At 44.5% G+C, this 15512-nt stretch overlaps 1 protein-coding gene and 1 long non-coding RNA gene across 26 annotated transcripts in view; both read right to left on the reverse strand.

Annotated features, from left to right (window-relative positions):
* The window catches only part of NRXN3 (neurexin 3), a 1227884-nt gene that overhangs the window by 715691 nt on the left and 496681 nt on the right, over positions 1-15512 (reverse strand). The gene's annotated exons all lie outside the window — the stretch shown is intronic.
* Positions 1-15512, reverse strand: part of LOC308459343 — a 57011-nt gene that overhangs the window by 26677 nt on the left and 14822 nt on the right. Inside the window, exons 3-4 of one of the 2 annotated variants that reach the window (XR_013978019.1) lie at positions 5814-5930; positions 3744-3776 (exon numbers count right to left, since the gene is read on the reverse strand). This is a non-coding gene — a long non-coding RNA (uncharacterized lncRNA). Of the gene's footprint in view, positions 1-3743; positions 3777-5813; positions 5931-15512 lie in introns of those variants that run through there. The other variant, XR_013978018.1, reaches the window with a different exon arrangement.

A 15512-nucleotide genomic window follows, 5' to 3' on the forward strand; every position in this document is an offset into this window, starting at 1 on the left:
GAATTCAGAAGTTCTGCCCAGCTAGGAATAGGCAGTAAGGCAATATATGGCTCATGGGAGAAATATCTTCCACTCCAGCCCAAAGACATTTGCAAGGTTGTTCATAATGAAGCAACAAAGCCCTACACGATGCTTATTAAGGATACCCCCCCCCTTTTAAGCCTTTGTTAATTTTGAAAATGGCTGTTCAATGGGAAAAAAAGCTCAAACCACATTCCAGCAGACAAAACAGTGAGACTTAAATGTGTATAACATGTACTGGATTGCAGCCTGTGTCCTTGACTGCTTATACAAGAAAACGAAACACTTCTTAAGAATCGTTCATGTTAAGCCTGGTGCTGCACAAAGGGATGAGCATGATTACTTTCCCAATACTAAAACTCTATTATTCTAGGACTACAAAAGGTATCTTGAAACCTAAGAAATAATAAATGTCATTCTGTGATCACAAGCTGGTGGCTGAAACGTTACAGGGACATGGAAAGGGATCAAAAAGATAGGATGGGGGAAAGAAGTATCAGAGGAACATCTGTGCCCAGGGACTACTAATGCAAACAATTTCTCAGTATCTTCTACTTACTAGTTACAGCATACAGACAAGCTTGCATGAGAACAACAGTGAGCCTTGAGTGTCATTCAGAGGTCACCACCAAGGCAGGAAGTTGGGGAAGGGAGGCAAATACTATGCTGACAATTATTTTGCAAATTGAGCATGCACAATTACCATGCCTTATTTGTTTTATGCTGAACAGCAACTTTATGATCTGAACATGCCATCTTGGGTGTATAAATTAGATTTCTAAGTACAGTGGTACCTCGGTTTTCGAACGTCTCCATTGACAAACATTTCAGTTTTCGAGCACCATAAACCTGGAAGTAAATGCTACGGTTTTCGAACATGCCTCGGAAGTCGAACTTCTGAGGTGGCTTCCGCTGAGTGTAATATCCTGTCAGCTGGAAACCGCGCCTCGATTTTCGAACATTTCAGAACTTGAATGGTCTTCCAGAACAGATTACGTTAGAAAACCGAGGTACCACTGTAAACAGAACGATGTAACAACTGAATTGCTGGCTATATTTAAGTGGAAAAGGTGAACTAGTGAAGAATGGAAACACTGTCTGTTCTTACAGCTCAAGAATGTTGACAGCATACTTGAATAAATCCCAGTAATCATTTGCATCTTTGATCCTAGCTAATAAGAACCAGACAGAGAGACAAATAGCAATTAATATGCTCTAAGAGGAAAGAGTGGACCTGAATGTCTTAAAATAGGGGCAGTCAGGGATGCCAAATTGAATAAAATATGGGGGGGCGGTAAGCCCCGCCCCACATAATCAATCACACGATGTGGCGCATGCACACATGCACACGCACACACACAATTTGAATTGAAATGCCCATCAACTTTAGGGGGACAGCCCCTTCAAATATTTCATTGGGGAGTGAAGGGACCTCAGCCCCTAGCAGTTGGCTTCTATGGGGGCAGCTAAAATTTGGGACTGCTGAGAACTAGAGTCCTGGGCAAACAAATGGAGTGGGTTATCTCAATATATTGTACAATCCCTCTTTCCAAGACTGATCTCCATATATATGGGAAGAAAATACTTCCTCACCCCTGCAATAGACCTTTGAGACAAGAATGTCTCCCGCTGGTTTTTGGTTTTTGTCCCTCAGACACAGTGTTTTGTTGGTGGGGAGGGCATCTTTAAAAAGTAGCCCCTGTGCAAATGTTTCCTGCTTGGCAGGGGGTTGGACTCGATGGCCCTTGTGGTCTCTTCCAACTCTATGATTCTATGATTCTATGATCCATTTGCACGAGATGTTTTCTAAGGCTGCACCCAAAAATAATATTGGAGGGCAGTTCCATCACCATGAGGATGCCCTGAGGGAATTTATATTTTTATTTTTTTGAGCCCGAGAGTAGGTTTGTTCAGTCCCACTATGGAAAACTTCCTGTGGAAACCAATGGAAATTATCCCTTTCTGTTTGCACAGAGACAGCTTTCAAAGCTGGAGAAGAATTCTGGGCTTCTTATGCTCTATTCTCTTTTGAAGCCAACCATCGCTCCCCTAAACTTTGTTTCTGGGTATGAGGCCAGGGAACATCATCATCATATCAAAACATGTAGCATCTGTTCACCATGTAATTTTATTATAACAATCCCAAGCATCATCCTCATTTGCTTTATTTTTAAAAAAGTTCTCTAGGCATGTGGATACCATTTAACAAAATTTTGCATGATGGTTCCTGAGCTCAAGGAGCAAGCCTCTTGTCTACATTTGGATACAACTGGAAGCCCTATTGGATGAAGATGCCAGTCTGGCCCTTTCAAAACTGGTTTTAACCACTGATTCCAAAACTTTATAAGGCCTCTTAGAATTCACTGGGCAATTTCTGCTAGTTATTATTATTTTGCTTACAGAGAGTGCACTAGATATCCTGAAGATATTCTTGTCCTTTGCTTCAATTATGAGGGCTTATCACTTACCAGATTTTTTTAAAAAAATGAATCCTATAATAACACAATATGAGTACGCTGATTAATTTACCAGTACAGCTGGATTGAAAGTCGGCAATAATCCTATTATTCATTTACCTTCATAGCCTGGACTTCCTTGGAAATCACAGTACCAGATCTAAGTAGAAACTGTTTATTTTTCACAATGAAAACAATCTTGAAGCATATACTCCCCTTTTCTTTTCAAAAACATACTTCTTCAGGCATCAAGATTCCATTTAGATATGGGAAGGGCTGTGGAAGGTTCTAAATCTCATTCAGCAAAGAGGTGAGAGCACTATCAATGTTTGGAAAACAGGAAGTTGCTTTCCGTCCATTGGTCCATAATGGTCAATATTGTCCACACTGACTGGAAATGGCTCTTTGTCAGGGACTGGGCAGAGAAGGAATGGTGGAGACCACCTCCCCAGCCTGACCCTTCCAGAGAAGAGGAAGACAGTTTAGATTTACAGCAGGGATTTGAGGGAGGTCACAGCTCAGAGGCAGATGAGGGGGAAAGTTGGGAAATCATGGGAGAGGAGGAGGAGGAAGTGGAAGCACCAGGAGGGCAACAGGAGGAGAATGAGGCTAGAGACAGCACAGGAGGCAATGTGAGAGCATCTTGGAATGGGTGAGAGGGAATGAAGGATGCAGAATGCCTGAACTGATTCACATTCCCAGCCAAGACAAGGTTCCTCACTTAGGGATACTTCGGATACCATTTGTGAGTATGAAAACCTGTGAGAAATCCACATACTTGTGCTGCACACATATTATTCCGAGAGGGAAATTTATGCCATCTGATAAGACCAGACTCCGGTGTACACTTTCACCAGATGGTTGAAAGACTTGGTCAGAATAAAAGAACAAGGCAAGGATATTTTAAACAATGGTAATTGGGACTAGGGATTCAGAGCACAATTAGGAACATTATAAATAAACTATGGCACATCGTTGAAGATATTCCTGGCTGTAAAGATCCACCCCTTTTGGGCCTGAGAAAGAAAGGGTCCCTACGAAATCAATTAGTTAGGACTGACTGTCTAGAACCATCATCTACAATTATGAGAGGTCATTACAGATGTGGCAAATGTAATATGTGCCCCTATAGTCTGCAAGTGAAAGAGATTAAAAGTGAACATATGCGGTTTACTTACAAAATTAATTCCATGACAACTTGTAACTCAAAGAATGTTCAAGGTTTTTTCCTTTAAAGACTTCTGCAGACTTAAAATACTACTGATCCCTCCTTCCTGTGCATTGGTGGGGCTGCTTTGGCTACAGGTAAAAAAAAAAAAAAGGTAAAGGACCCCTGGGCGGTTAAGTCCAACATCAATCATGTCTTGAATATCAGAAATGAAAGGTATTGATTGATTGACTTGCAAAACCTCTGTACTGCCAAGGGGAAAAAAAAGATAAGGGTGGGTATGGTAGTTGGGTATATGCTAAATTAAACTAATCCTATATTCCACTGCCACTTTGGGAGTCTTGAGGCTGTGTTATTTGCCATCCTAATTACTCAATATAAAAATCTGTATTTACATGAAAGTAGTATCTATTTATTTATTTTAGAATGAGTGGATTCCCTAAATTTCAATCTGTCATAGTTCCAACATTCCAGAGCTTTTCAGTCTATCTGAATTCCATTGCAGAAAGTTAGAAATGGAACAAATGTTCCTGGTTTGGAACCCATTTTTATTTAATATAAAAAGAATTATGCAGTTATGCAATTTTCAAAAGGTGGTTGATTGTTCCATATGGTCAAAGCAACCAACTGCAACTGCAGATCAAAGTTTGGCTGGAGGGCCTCTCTCTCATTTTACTTGCTGTAATCAGTACAATGCCATTCATTCAAGATGACCTGAGGCACGTTCTTACTTTAGACAGACAGACATTATTTGAATTAAGCAAAGTGCTTGATTTTCCATAGCACTGCTGGAGGAGAGAAGCATGGAGAATACACTGCCAATACCTCCTACAGAATTGTGAATTGATTTGGGCTGGTAGTATTCCGCTACACTTACAATGAATTTTCATTGACTAAATGAAGCTGTAGGATACCCAGAGGTCTACTGTAAGCAGCAGGTGACTTGGTGGTTGGTCAGGCTTATTAATAACAATAATGGCAGTAATATTGATAATGGTAACAGATAGGTGGAATCTGACATAGCACTAGGGCAATTTTTGCACAAGCAAAAGGACTTTTACTTGCATAGCACAATGTTCTGCCCCTCTTCTCCTGCTCTGTCCCTCCTAAATCTGATCTAATGGTTTCCCCCAACCCTCTGGAGCAGATTTAAGGAGTGCACATATGGAAATCCTTGCATTGAAGGGACTCATTTGTGGAATGTCGCTTATTATTGTTATGGTTACTGTTATTATTTCTCACCTTTCCTCCAAGGAGCTCAAGGTCATGTACATGGTTTCCCCCTTTCCCTTTTTATTCTCACTACAACGTGCTTAGCTGAAAGATGGCAGCTGGCCCAAGGACGCCAAGTGAGGCTTGTGGTTGATTGAGGATTTGAGAACCCAGGTCTCCCTGGACCTACACTTTAACCATTACATTACACTGCTACAAAAGTTACAGCGCAGGAGACCCTAATGAAGGAGGCCAGGACAGAAACAGAAGCAATGGTAGTGCCCAGGACTGCAAAGTCTGTAACTTCCCAGTACGTTTCCGAGCACGATTCAAAGTGTTGGTGCTGACCTTTAAAGCCCTAAACGGCCGAGGGCCTTCTGGCGGTTCCCTCATTGCGAGAAGTAAGGTTACAGGGAACCAGGCAGAGGGCCTTCTTGGTAGTGGCGCCTGCCCTGTTGAACGCCCTCCCAGCAGATGTCAAGGCAATAAATAATTATTTTACTTTTAAAAGACAACTGAAGGCAGCCCTCTTTAGGGAAGTTTTTAATGTCTAATGCTGTACTGTTTTTAATATTCAGTTGGAAGCCGCCCAGAGTGGCTGGGGAAACCCAGCCAGATGGGCGGGGTATAAATAATAAATTATTAATTATTATTATTACTTCATTAGAGAGGGAGCAGTGGTGGACTTCAGGGCCTCAAATTTCATCAATGCCCTGTGTGAGGCCAAAATTCGGCACCCCTCTGCCTCTTGCCTTCCATTCTACTTCATAGCTGTGGTGCCCCTGAGGGTCTGCTCCCAGTGCAAGGATGATAGCTTTTAAGACTTGTGGCTGTGCCTCGTGTCCTAACAGAATCATAAGGACTGTAATGTGAGTCATGCCCACTGTTAGTTTGCCTGGATTTCCCCAGCCACTCTGGGCAGTTTACAGCATAGGTCTTGCAGAGATCTGACTCACCTGAAGGAACTCTAGCAGCTGATGCTTCCTTTCTTCTCTGATTGTGAGCTGCAAAACAGCCCACAGCTGGTGGGCAGCATGTTCTCCTGGGTTCTTGCTCCTTTATACAACAACCTGCTATACTGAAAGATGGCAGCTGGTGAAGCTTGTGGCTGAGTGAGGATCTGAGAACCCAGGTCTCCCTGGACCTACACTTTAACCATTACACTACACTGGTACAAAAGTTACAGTGCAGGAGACCCTAATGAAGGAGGCCAGGACAGAAACAGAAGCTATGGTAGTGTCCAGGATTGTGAAGTCTGTAATTTAATTAGCGAGGGAGCAGTGGTGGACCTGAGGGCCTCAAATTTCAGCAGCGCCCTCTGTGAGGCCAAAATTCGGGACCCCTCTACCTCTTGCCTTCCATTCTACCTCATAGCTGTGGTGCCCCTGAGTGTCTGCACCCAGTGCAACTGAACCAGTCGTGCTCCCCTAAATCTGCCTCTAGAGGCAGGAAGAGTGAGATGATACCTGTCATGCTTCTGTGTTTGGTGAGCTAGAAAACATCCTGGATGCTGACATGAAGTGAAAGCAGAGAAAAAGCACAATGAAAAATTAAGATGTGATGGTTTGGGGCCAGGCCATGAAGGTCAAGGGATGGGGAGGGCAACTGTGAAGCGAGATTTCTGGCTGAGCTAGCAAAGATTAAACACAATGATAAGCACAGAACAGGATTTAGCAGGGAACTGAAAGAATGTGACATTTCCTCCAGAGCAATGGTAATAATAATAATAATAATAATAATAATAATAATAATTTATTATTTATACCCCGCCCATCTGGCTGGGTTTCCCCAGCCACTCTGGGCGGCTTCCAAAAGAATATTAAAATACTATGATACATCAAACATTAAAAGCTTCCCTAAACAGGGCTGCCTTCAGATGTCTTCTAAAAGTCTGGTAGTTGTTGTTCTCTTTGACATCTGGTGGGAGGGCGTTCCACAGGGAGGGCGCCACTACCGAGAAGGCCCTCTGCCTGGTTCCCTGTAACTTGGCTTCTCGCAGTGAGGGAACCGCCAGAAGGCCCTCGGTGCTGGACCTCAGTGTCCGGGTAGAACGATGGAGGTGGAGACGCTCCTTCAGGTATACTGGACCGAGGCCGTTTAGGGCTTTAAAGGTCAGCACCAACACTTTGAATTGTGCTCGGAAACGTACTGGGAGCCAATGTAGGTCTTTCAAGACCGGTGTTATATGGTCTCGGCGGCTGTTCCCAGTCACCAGTCTGGCTGCTGCATTCTGGATTAGTTGTAGTTTCCGGGTCACCTTCAAAGGTAGCCCCACGTAGAGCGCATTGCAGTAGTCCAAGCGGGAGATAACTAGAGCATGCACCACTCTGGCGAGGCAGTCCGCGGGCAGATAGGGTCTCAACCTACGTACCAGATGGAGCTGGTACACAGCTGCCCTGGACACGGATTTAACCTGTGCCTCCATGGACAGCTGTGAGTCCAAAATGACTCCCAGGCTGCGCACCTGGTCCTTCAGGGGCACGGTTACCCCATTCAGGACCAGGGAATCCCCCACACCTGCCCGCCTCCTGTCCCCCAGAAACAGTACTTCTGTCTTGTCAGGATTCAACCCCAATCTGTTTGCCGCCATCCATCCTCCAACCGCCTCCAGACACTCACACAGGACCTTCACCGCCTTCACTGGTTCTGATTTAAAGGAGAGGTAGAGCTGGGTGTCATCTGCATACTGATGAACACCCAGTCCAAACCCCCTGATGATCTCTCCCAGCGGCTTCATATAGATATTAAAAAGCATGGGGGAGAGGACAGAACCCTGAGGCACCCCACAAGTGAGAGCCCAAGGGTCTGAACACTCATCCCCCACCACCACTTTCTGAACACGGCCCAGGAGGAAGGAGCGGAACCACTGTATGACAGTGCCCCCAGCTCCCAGCCCCTCAAGACGGTCCAGAAGGATGTTATGGTCGATGGTATCAAACGCCGCTGAGAGATCCAGCAGAACTAGGAAACAGCTCTCACCTTTGTCCCTAGCCCGCCGGAGATAATCAACCAGTGCGACCAAGGCAGTTTCAGTCCCGTGATGAGGCCTGAATCCCGATTGGAAGGGATCCAAATGGTCCGCTTCTTCCAGGCGTGCCTGGAGTTGTTCAGCAACCACTCGCTCAATCACCTTGCCCAAGAATGGAAGATTTGAGACTGGGCGATAGTTGGCCATCGTGGCCGCATCTAAAGATGGTTTTTTAAGAAGCGGTTTAATAACCGCCTCTTTCAGCGGGTCTGGGAAGGCTCCCTCACGGAGGGAAGCATTCACCACCCCACGAAGCCCATCGCCCAGCCCTTCCCGGCTAGCTTTTATAAGCCAGGATGGGCAAGGATCAAGGAGACAGGTGGTTGGTTTCACTCGTCCAAGCAGCCTGTCCACATCCTCGGAGGTAACAGATTGGAATTGATCCCACACAATTTGACTAGACAGGACTCTAGCACTCCCCCGCCCCGGCCCTGTTCCCACGGTGGCGTCTACCTCTTCCCGAATCTGAGCGACTTTATCTGCAAAAAACTTTGCAAAATCATTGCAGGAGATCATGTGGCCCGTATTGGGCCCCGATGTAGCAGGTGGTTCCGCTAAATTGCGGACCACCTGAAAAAGTCTCCTGCTGCTGTTTTCTGCAGATGCAATAGAGGCGGCGAAGAAAGCCTTCTTCGCCGTCGCTACCGCCACTTGGTAGGCTCGACACTGAGCTCTAACCTGTGTCCGGTCAGCTTCAGAATGGGTCATCCGCCACCGGCGCTCTAGCCGTCTCAACGATTGTTTCATTGCCCTCAGATTCGTGGAAAACCACGGGGCCGTCCGGGCTCCATGCAATCGGAGAGGGCGCTTCGGAGCCAAACAGTCAATAGCCCTGGTTAACTCCACATTCCAGCGGGCCACCAGGGAATCAGCTGAAAGGCCATCAACATGGGATAAAGCATCCCCTACCGCTCTCTGGAAACCATTTGGATCCATTAAGTGGCGGGGGCGGACCATCCGAATCGGTCCCACCTCCCTGCAGAGCCAACAGGTAGCTTCCAGATGCTGTTGGACTACAATTCCCATCATCCCTGACTAGCAGTAATACTAACTGGATTTTAACAACATCTGGAGGGCATCACATTGACAAACCATCTTTCAGGAGGATGTGGTGCCTGGGCCATAATGTTTTTCTTACTACAATTTTTTTTTGTATGCTATTTTCATTAACATATGCATTTTTTGCATACTTCACGCTAGTAAGTATATTTTTGCACACATTTCTTGGCTCCATGCGCGTCCCTCCCAAAGCTGTGCGCTCGGTGGAAGAGGATGACCATCCCAGATAGGAGTGTACCGTTCTTCGGTCAAGGGTATACGATAGCTGTGTTCCCCTGCTAGAACCTCCAAACCAGCTTGAGAGTATACCTATATTGTTCTGCATCTCTCTCTCTCTCTCTCTCTCTCTCTCTCTCTCTCTCTCTCTGTCTGTCTCTCTCACACACATATACCCACATAGAGAGAAGAGACATTATTAAATATTGCAGCTGGCATGGAAAGCTGCTTGCATGAAATAAAGTTTATTCCTGAAAACAAAGTGCTTGTGTACTTTGAACATCAATGGCATCATCCAATGAATACCACATCACTTCACTGCCCTATAATCTCCCTCAACTGGTAGAACACAAATCTGTCCTGTAAACTTGCAGAGTATAATTCTGCCACCTGTAAAGGACAATTCCACCATGATTTTTTCCTTAAACATTCTCATTACACATGCACCAGCACACACGCACACACATACACACAAATGGTTAGCAATAAAAATGTTTTAGTACTGTAAGCAAACCCAGCTGGTTCATACAACAAAATTATATATTTCAAACTGCATATTACATCCATTCTCTGGTTCTTACCCACTTTACCACTATCTGAAAAGTATGCACACAAAGAAACCTAATTTGTGTTATTGTGTGTGGTGAAAGCCCAAGGCACAACAGATGCTTGTCCAACTCTCCTGTCCCCCATACATGCTTATCTTTCTTTCCACATAAGTAGTCCAAAATCACAGAATACACCCAATCAAATCTAAGCCCTTTCAACTCTCCCCAAAACACTTGGCAATGCACAGCCTTGAGCTGCACATTTTAAGGACTGAAACCAACACTCCTTGTTCTTGCACTGCAGCTGCCCCCCAATGCCTGAAAGTCTGCACAGGCTAATGGGCCACACAGGGTGGGAATTGCATGTGTGTGTGTTTGCTGGGGTGTGTGTGTGTGCAGAGAAGCAAGGCAATCTGAAGACATGCTGGGGCTGAGGCTTACCAACCACCCTGCAAGCAGCCAATTCTTCTAGGCTAATCACAAGCCATGTGTCCTGGAGAGCCACTGCCAGTCAGTGTGGACCAGTGCTTCTCAAGCTATCTGATGTGGTGGAGTGGCATTCCACACCCCAACTGTGCCAGGGACCAGTGCTATATTAGGTCCCTGAAGCATCTCATCCAACCTGGGCTGTGGTAAAATCACTGGGGACCAGCAACTAACTGATGGCTCATTGAACAGCACTGGGTCACAGGATTCAGCTGCAAACAGAGAAGCACTGAATATGCTCATATTCAATTCTCAGGTAAAACTTTCTATTGAGTTGACTGTTTTTTTTACTGGAGAAACACTGAGATTGTGCAAATAGGTCTCATTTTTTAAACAGAGGTTCAGCCCCACTGTTTCTCTTGGCTGCTGTTGCTGAAACAAAGCCATTCCCCCTCCACTTCGTTGATGATTCTCTTCCTTCTTAGATTAGTCCTGTGGATGACCCCACTGAATCAGCCATCAGCCCATGAATGAAAATGTCCAAATTCCTCTTTATAATCATAATACTGGTAGGCTTGAATCTTCTCTCTTTAGTAAAGTATTACATTAAGTGGTACCTCGGTTTACGAACTTAATCTGTTTCTGAAGTCCGTTCTTAAACCGAAACTGTTCTTAAACCGAGGCACGCTTTCCCTAATGAGGCCTCCCACCACCAGTGCCCTTCCACCATTCGGATTCTGTTCTTAGACCGAGGTAAAGTTCTCAAACCGGGACACCATTTCCAGTTTTGCGGAGTTTGTAAACTGAATGTTTCTTAAACCGGACTGTTCTTAAACCGAGGTACCAATGCATATGGCATTCCCCAACCCTTGAACATGACTCTATTTTTACCTGGGAATGTGAATAAGAAAGTCTTATTGCTGAATTATCTGAAGAAGATACAGGTGAAACTTGGAAAATTAGAATATCGTGGAAAAGTTCATTTATTTCAGTAATTCAACTTAAAAGGTGAAACTAATATATGAGATAGACACATGACATGCAAACTGAGATATGTCAAGCCTTTATTTGTTATAATTGTGATGATCATGGCATACAGCTGATGAAAACCCCAAATTAACAATCTCAGAAAATTAGAATATTAAATGAAATCAGCAAAACAAGGACTGCAAATAGAGCAATATTTGACCTTTGAGAAGTAGAAGCATGCATATGTACCCAGTACTTGGTTGGGCCCCTTTTGCATCAGTTACTGCTTCAGTGTTGCGTGGCATGGATGCTATCAGCCTGTGGCACTGCTGAGGTGTTATGGAAGACCAGGAAGCTTCAATAGCAGCCTTCAGCTCTTCTGCATTGCTCAGCCTCATGTCTCTCATCTGTCTCTTGGCAATGCCCCATAGATTCTCTATGGGGTTCAGGTCAGGCGGGTTTGCTGGCCAATCAAGCACAGTAATCCCATGGGCATTGAACCAGGTTTTGGTACTTTTGGCAGTGTGGGCAGGTGCCAAAGTCCTACTGGAAAATGAAGTCAGCATCCCCATAAAGCTCATCTGCGGAAGGAAGCATGAAATGCTCCAAAATCTCCTGGTAGATGGCTGTGTCGACCCTGGACTTAATGAAGCACAGTGGACCAACACCAGATGATGACATGGCTCCCCAAATCTCTTTTCTGATGAGAGCAGCTTTTGCCATCTCATTTGGAAACCAAGGACCCAGAGTCTGGAGGAAGAATGGGGAGGCACACAATGCCAGATGCTTGAAGTCCAGTGTGAAGTTTCCACAGTCTGTGTTGATTTGGGGAGCCATGTCATCAGCTGGTGTTGGTCATTTAATATTCTAATTTTCTGAGATTGTTAATTTGGGGTTTTCATCAGCTGTACGCCATGATCATCACAATTATAACAAATAAAGGCTTGACATATCTCGCTTTGCATGTCATGAGTCTATCTCATATATTAGTTTCACCTTTTAAATTACTGAATTACTGAAATAAATGAACTTTTCCACGATATTCACCTGTAATTATCACTGGGGCATTTGAACTTTGCCATTTTTACCGTTAAAAGCTATGTCCTCTTTATGCCTTTGAAACAATTTGCAATGCCCATCTATTCCCACTACATTGATTCTGTGATTCCATCACATGAATGTTCTTGGTTGTAGAAATTAAGAAAGTAATGTATGTTTCTTACATAAAAAGGTAAAGGTACCCCTGCCCATAAGGGCCAGTCTTGCCAGACTCTAGGGTTGTGCGCTCATCTCACTCTATAGGCCGAGAGCCAGCACTGTCCGCAGACACTTCCGGGTCACGTGGCCAGCGTGACAAGCTGCATCTGGCGAGCCAGCGCAGCACACGGAACGCCGTTTACCTTCCCGCTATAAAGTGGTCCCTATTTATCTACTTGCACCCGGAGGTGCTTTCGAACTGCTAGGTTGGCAGGCGCTGGGACCGAACGACGGGAGTGCACCCCGCCGCGGGGATTCAAACCGCCGACCATGCGATCGGCAAGTCCTAGGCGCTGAGGTTTTACCCACAGCGCCACCCGTGCCCCCATGTTTCTTACATAGATCAGAACAAAAAGCAAGCGAGTACTGATACTCCAGCATCCATAATCTAGCAGGTCAAGATACCTGCTGTAAAACTGTTACCCTGGCATTTTATATAAGTGATCCATATAAAGCACAGGCTACATTACTGAATCTGAGGCTCCCAGTCCTTCCACTTTCGAACAAAGTGCGGTCCATTTGTCTCCTACACATTTATTCTCTTGTCTTGTATTACAGCATCTGCGGTTATTCCTTGTTCTGCTTTTAATTTTCTGCCCTCTACCCTTCATGGCCTAGCCTATTTTATTGTTATTATCTCACGGGCTGTTAAGTTATTTCTCTGGAACTTTTGATACCCAACTGTGATGCTTGTCTGGAAGTGTTTGGTGCAGCTGCTTCTCTATGTGGAAGTTTTAAAATGCTATAGCCCATCTGTGTTGCTGTCTACACAACTGAAAAAAGGCTAAAACTAGTATCATATTGCATTTGGAGAAGGAGAAGAAGGAAGAACAGATGCTGTTTGGAGGCCCAATTCTACTCCAGGTAAGGAGTTGATACACTTAAGCCAGCCTCCTACAGGTAACACCTACACAACACCTGCCTGCATAAACATTTGAAGCAGTTATTATTATTATTTTAAAAAGAAACATTTCATGTATCAGCAACAGATCCATGGCAACACACCCCTTTGTGTTTCCAAGTTTATGGTGGACTTATTTTATAAATAATATAGCAACTTGAGGGTCAGCTTATTCTGACAACTAAAATATAACACTCTGTAAAAATAAGAATGTCCTCTCAGCCTGTGAAAGAAACTTAGTCAGCCGATCAGATAGTTATTTAAATCCATACCTGAATGACCTTGTATAGCAGGAGTGGGAAGCTTTTCCCAGCCAAATGGCTGCATTCCCTGCTGCTCAACTTTCCAGGGCGTCACATGCCAGTGGTTTGTGGGGCCAGAAGCCAAGTGGATGGAGGCTTGAACATAGATTTTACCTGCACACACATTCACACACCCTTCTCTATCCTCCATCCAGGCAACCAAAAGTCACTTTGCCTCTGTGACCTTTTCCTCCTTCACCACAACTTTGTCCCTCCCACCCCACTCCAATGGCACAACTGTTCCTCCTCACCCAGCCCTGATGGTGCAACATTCTTGCCCCACAATGCCGCAGGCTGAGGGATGCTAGGGCAACCAGGCAAGTCTTCCCCAGAGTATTGTAGGAGCATTGCTTCTAGTGCAGGGGCTGCAATCCAACACCCACTTATCTAAATGTATGTCCACCTGAATTCAGTGGGACTTCTCAAAACTGAGAGAATCGGTGGTAAAATGGCAAACAAAATTCAATGGAAACAAGTGTAGAGTGAAGCATGTTGGTGCAAAACTATCTTGCTTTCCCATATGTGCTCACGGGGTCTGAACTGGAAGCGATTGACCAGGTACAAGACCCTGCAGTTGTAGTGGATAGCTTGATGAAGAAAAAGGTGACTTCCATGCTACAGATCATTAGGAAAGGAATTAAAAATAAAACTGCTAGTATCATAATGCTATTATACAAATGTATCATGCAGCTTTATTTGGAATACTCTTATCAAAAAGAATTTAGATTTCCAAAAAGGTTCAGAAAAGGGAAATGAAAATGATGAAGAGAGTGGAACAACTCCCTATGAAGAATTGTAAATAAAACAAAACAGAGCGCAGTTGGGGGTGGGTTAATGTGCAAAACAACAACAACAACCCTGTTGAGTAAAACTACAAATATTAGAGTTGGAAAACAGGGTCCTGGCTGGGTTCCACACCAGAACAATCAGTAGTTTAAGGAGGAAATAATTTTTCCATAATATTCCTAGTGATACCAGGGATATGATGGCAAACAAAACCAGAGTGCCAGGTACTAGAGAAAATGCTAGAGGGTGATGGAAATGTAAAGGCCTTTCTTCAAAAAAGCAGAAAATGTGCTAGGTTACATAGGCCAACCATCACATTATGAAGAAGGTCCATGAATATTTTTTCTTAAATATGGACACTGGAGACCTATTCAGAGCTGTGGTAGTGATGGAGTATTTAATCTTTCCCTCCCGTACTGTATTCCTGATCCATTTCTCTGCCCACAATGGGCAGGGTAGGTAGTTAAAACAGCTTTGGGAGTGTGATTCTGATCTGTAATCAATACACAGGAAATGGTTGAACACCCTCTTCTACAAACAAACTGGCAGCTGCCCCTCATAGCTGTATTGGGGAGGGAGTTGTTGTTGTGGTGGTGGTCAGGAGATTAACCACAGATTTCCTGCATAAAATGTAGTTGGGCCTCTGTGGTATAATCTCCTACACACCTGCCCCACATTCCTTAAATAAGGACAAAGTCATTGATACAGTGCACAAAGAATGTGTTATACTTATGACGAGAGGATCCTTCCCAAGCTGTCTACCATCTTTGACTAGACAGATTAATATTAATCACCTACCTACATGCTGGGAAATGAATGCTGATCATGTGGGCAGCTACAGATTAAGATGGTTCCTCCTGCTTATTCTTAGAACGGCTGAAACAGTAAGATGACTATTTCCAATGCTTGAGCACAATTGTGCTCAGCAGATAAAAGGCAGGAGGGAAGGGGAGCTGAGGGCAAACTGCTGCTACATTGATTAACAGTGCCTGCTAACTTGTCTCTAAGTTTGTAAGACAACCAGTGATGCAATAATGCCATCAATGATGCAATAATGACAGGTAGACAAGCCCACTGGTAGAGAGGTTAGCTGTGGATGAAAGCTAACAACCATAGTAAAAAACAAACCCAAGACCAGCTCCATGGATTTTAAAGTTCACACT

This window comes from Podarcis pityusensis, assembly GCF_964106645.2.
Source record: "Podarcis pityusensis genome assembly, chromosome: 1".
Classification (NCBI taxonomy): Eukaryota; Metazoa; Chordata; class Lepidosauria; order Squamata; family Lacertidae; genus Podarcis; species Podarcis pityusensis.